The following is a 5,407-nucleotide window of genomic DNA, read 5'->3' as shown; positions in this document are numbered from 1 at the left end:
AATATAACGTAAACGAGTGAGTTCTGCAAAAATTCGACCTTTGCACAGTTGTCAAGAATTCAGAATTTAGCTATAGAGACCAAAACTTGTTCCAGACTGTAAACAGGTTTACTTCTGTTGTTAAGTTGTTAACATGGGAGTCTATGAGGATTGACTTGTTTTGAAGTCGGCCTCAACTGGACATTCGAGGAACTGCGGTTTTTTAGTACTTCCACATTCATTTTTCTCAACAACTCCTGCATGCATTGCCAAAAAATTCACGTTCACCGTGGAATGAATTGAAATAACTTTGCTGCTCTGCTGACTTTTCATTTCACTTTGTTCATTCCCTTGCTTTCTGAGCAAATCTGCTGCAAAGCTAATGATATTTCCATCAGCTTCGACTCTGCTAATTAGGAAAAGCTGTGCACAGTGAATGTTATACCTGCTTAGAATTAGCATGTTGGCGTGCTAACTTTGGCGTTTAGTTTGAAGCCCTGGAAAGCCCCCCGCTTTTACTGCAAAAGCAAAACCTCCCAGACAAATTTGTGAATTTCCTGTAAGCTCCCAGCTCCATTTCCTACAAGAACTTTCCAATAACTGTCTGAATCTGAGGGTTATTTGTTTACAGCCTGTGCAATCGTGCCGGCACACTAACCACCTGTCAGCAGCTAATTATATGGTGAATAACTACAGCAGCAAGTTGCAGCTGAAATACTTTCTCACCCTGCAAGCAGCTGTTCTATATTTTGGGATTATCAGCAGGCTGCTTGAGTTTAAGTGGTTGTGTCACTCAAATGTGAGGACTGGAGGTCATCCATCTGCTATACCGCTGTCCCACGTCACCATAGAAACGGAATCAGCTGACGTACGAGTGCTGCGCTTGTGCGGCTGCATGTAGAAGACAATGGAAAAATTTGCAGGGTAGAAGGAGAACGTTTGAATAAGCCGGTCTGTTTTGTGGGTCGATAAACGCCAGTGTCACCCACCCACCATCCTCCTCAGCCACTCGGACTGGAATTGTCATATTTGCTGCAGGGTGTTGGCCATTTACGTAGTGGTACATTAGGGACATGCCCTTTTAGCTGTTCACTGTTTGACCACTGAGCAGCTTGAGTGGAGCAGTTGGGGGGGTTAGTGCATTAATAAAGGCCACATCACTGTCAATCGCTCAGGGAGAGGAGAGAAATCATTTCTGCCTATAGAGTAAGGTCACCTGCTCCCCTATTGCTACCACCTGTAGTGTCACCTAAAAAAAAAGAATAATATCTTTACCTAATTGCATTATTTTCACAGTTTAGTCAGGCACTTAGTGTGGAAGCAGCTGCAAAACAACTAAACACGATGTAATAGCTTATATAAACCCTCTTAATGCACACAAGTTGCTTCGTTGCACAGGAATGTACAGATCTTTTACTGAAATTGTCGTGCTCAAACTGACGGCCATTCTGCACAAGGCCGCATCGACTATTTACTAAAGAAAAGTGGAGTGTGTCACAAGTGCGAGTAGAAATGTGATTAGAATTTACTGTTGAGTGGCTTGTCTCTATTGGCTATGATAGGAGAACATTTTTGAACTGATTTCACGATTGTGTTGCTATTGTGGGTATGTTCTTTTTCGCTCCCACCGAGTAAGTGGTTCAGATAGTCACATTAAACTCGAATAAAAAGCTGTCTGATCAATAGCAATGTCTCTCTATTGCTGCAGTGAAACTGGCCAATAAAATTCAATAATCTCTTAAAGAGCAGCAGTCGTGTTGAGTTAATTTCATGTGAAGAAGGAGCTGATAATTTCACCTTTCTTGCTCCCTTCAATGGCGACTGTGGTGTGGCTGATTGTTCGATTATAAATGACCACGTGGCAGGATTAGATTTGCATATTTTCATGATATGTTGCATGCATTTCAGTGTCATTTAGGAGCTGTGGTTGTTTCCTTATCTGAAAAAAAGAACAAAGTATGCAATCTATGCGTGTGAGCAAGCAAGCAGCAGCAATTTTCAGCAATCGCACTGCAATTTCTGCATGAATTGCACCTTTTATTCTAAAAATTAACTATATTTCTGCACAAGTGTCATTTGAATTTGAAGTGAAGAATTTTCAAGCTGAAGCTGTGTGTGTTTTAATGATGTGTATGTTGTTTAATCTGAAAAAGAGCAAAGTATGCAAGCAAGCAGCAGCAATCTCCCTGCAATTTCTGCAAGAATTGCACCTTGTAGTTCTAGTTTTTAGCTGTATTTCTGCACAGTAGTCGAGCAAGCTTTTGAAATGTTGAAAAGAGCATCAAAAATATAACACAAAATTAGGTTTGTCTTCATTATTTGCTTAGAAATCAAGAAAACTAGCTGTTCTAGGGTCCACATGGAAGTAATAAACAGAAGAGAAGAAACCAGAAGCAATCTTAGTTGCTTCCTAACTGCTATTAAACTTTGAAGAGGACAAAGAAACAAACCTTTTTGCCATCTATGAAGTCTTCAGGAAATGCTTTCAGTGTTTGAAGTTGTGCACTTTTTCTTAATGTCGGCTCGTGTTGGACACATTTCACGCTGTCCAGAGGTGAAGTTAATGAAAACATCGAAACAGCTGATCAGTCACGTGAGGTAAATGTTCTTTTTTTTTTGCTATGTTCTCTAAGTTTTAATGTGTCTGGAATAGGTGTTTGCATCTCCCATGAAGCACATTCATTTTTTAGGGTACAATCTACTGAATTTCAAATGACAAATTCATAAAAATTGCCCTTATAATCCCATAAATTTCACATATAACCCCATGGTTTTTGGTATTCGCAAAGGTTTAATAAGTGAATCAACATTCGCTTCGCACATATACACATCAAAAATGTTAGAAAATCAGTTGGTTCCCTTGTAAAACGTGTGTTCTACATATTTAATATGCAATTTCTAAATATGTTTTCACAATATTTGCCTTAATATGTAAGCATGCATTTTTTGCACCTAAATTCATGTTTTTCTGAAGGAATTTTCATTGATTTCCTCAGAAGTGATTATAGACACGAGCATATTGTCTTATTTTGTATTTTTAGGGGTTCTGTTGCTGTTGTGTAAATGTGTAATGTCAGAATATAAGGTTTCTTGTAGACCTACAGAAGAATAGTTGTAGCTAATGTGGATTCTAATAAACGAAAGTGAACTACAGCAGCAGCAGGTGATTGATATTATTCTTAAGTTAGAACAAAAATGGCAGAACACCCAGAGCCTTGACACTGTCTCAATTTCACCCTTCATTTTATTATCCTCAAGGGTAAATTGCTTTCTTTTTTAGATGAAAGGACACATGCAGCCTTGAAACACCCACAGCTCATAAAACATAATGGAATACATACAAAATATAATGGAAATATGCAAAGTCGGACCCACAGTACATCAGAAGACATGACAGAAGTCTAATCAGCAGATCATTCATTAGAAGTCCTGGTTTTGCAGCTAATTAGCTGCTATTTGCATCACAGAGGTGAAATTACACGAGTAGCATGTAATAATGTTGATAAAATGTAGAAACTCTAATATAAAAGCAAGATAATTGACTTCTCGCTATAGGAATTGGTGTTCTTACAATATGTGAGTCAGAGCAGGAGCACATACTAGAAAAAATATGTATTTTTAGCAGTTTTTAATTCTAATATCTTTGAACAATTAACTATTATTAGAATAATTAATTTACATGTTCATTGTAAGAATAAAATTTTAAAAAATGCCAAAACTGTACATTATATCCACCTTAAAAATCTGTATGTTTATGAATGGTAATTTGCTACTTGATGTATTTAGTTATTTTTACTGTACTTAAATCAGCAAAAAGTGTAATTATTATTATTACATGTATTTTCTGTCATTTGGAAGAAAAACATGTACATTATATATAACTGATATTTTTCCTCTATTTTGTTAAATATTAGATAGTATCTCATGTAAACAATTTACATGTTGACAATTTTAAAAAAAAAACAACAAGAAAATGGAAAAATTGGTCAAAGCTGTATATAATATCCACATCAAAAATCTGTATTTTTAGGAACAATAATATGTTATTTTGAAATGTTTGACAGTAAAATTACGGCTGTAAAAAAGTCACTGTATTTAAATAAGCAAAAAAAATGTTCTAAAGATATTTGCCATTTTTTGAACAAAAAAAATTATGTAAATTGAGTATTGAAAAATAGCAAATAATTTTCAGTTTCAGGTGTGTTTAAATTGCAGTTATCTATCAAGATTATCGAAACAAATAATTAATTTACATGTTGACTCGAAACAAAAAACTTCACAAAATGTAAAAACCATCAAAAATCTGTAATTTTACAAATTATTTTACGTTTGACAGTAAAACTGCACCTTTAGAAAAACATTTCATTTAATTTGATCCACTTGCATTTATTTTCTCTTATTTAGAAGTAAAACATGTACATTAATTACTAAAAAAAAATTTACTGTTATTTTTCAAATTTTCTTTGTTTTGTCAAATATTTGAAAATATCAAATGTAATTAATTAAACTGTACATACTGTCCACAGAGCAATAATAATTGGTTCTTTTGCAGTGTTTGATCATAAAATTATACAATTATTGTTTTACACATATTTTTTTTGTTATTTTCACAATTTTTTTTCTTAATTTTAACAGTGTACCATCATTTTAGGACATTATTCTGCCAAGATCCATTATTTATTTTTTAATTTTACAGTGCATTAAAAGTGTCCGCTGCACTATTTAACACTACTGATTACACAAAATTATAATACTCAAGCCAAAAACAAGATTTCATCTTAAGAAACTCTAATTGACATGATTGTGGGGTGTTTACACAGTAAGCTAATCATGCTGCTTTGTGTGATGCAGCTTGATACTGAAAATGGGATATCACAACCGCGTGCATGAGAACAGCACTTTAGATAATTATACTGTTGCTGCACCTTTTGAATACGAACATAAGCAGGCCGAAACTATCCAAACATCATGTCAGCGAGCGTCTGAGTCGCTCAGTCGGACTGATTATAGAGTAATAAAACTCATGTCCGACGTGAAGCTGCTCCCATCAGCCAGCGGGGTTTCTGCCACAATATGGGTCCGGTTTGGACAATTAAACACACATTAGAGAGCCACTGAGGTGTTTTGTCGCCTCAGATTTTCCCTCCCTATACCTAAAACCCTGCAGGTGTTGCAGACTGTCGGACTATTTATCATCAGCGCCACAGAACAACGCCGCTGATTGTGAATTATGGCCATTAGAGGGGAGAGGAAGCAGACGAGAGCGACGCCACAATTATTCAAAGTGTGTTCTGTGACAACCTGATGGAATGAATAGTAATATGATTGAGGCACAATCTGGATCTGACCCCTGTCCCCTCCTTTACCGACGAGTTTCCACAGAGACGCAGACGTCACGACGGTGAACCGCTTGTGAATGTTAATGAGC

The sequence above is a fragment of the Acanthochromis polyacanthus genome, chromosome 21 (genome assembly GCF_021347895.1).
Source record: "Acanthochromis polyacanthus isolate Apoly-LR-REF ecotype Palm Island chromosome 21, KAUST_Apoly_ChrSc, whole genome shotgun sequence".
In the NCBI taxonomy this organism is placed as follows: domain Eukaryota; kingdom Metazoa; phylum Chordata; class Actinopteri; family Pomacentridae; genus Acanthochromis; species Acanthochromis polyacanthus.
This window is presented reverse-complemented; position numbering follows the sequence as displayed.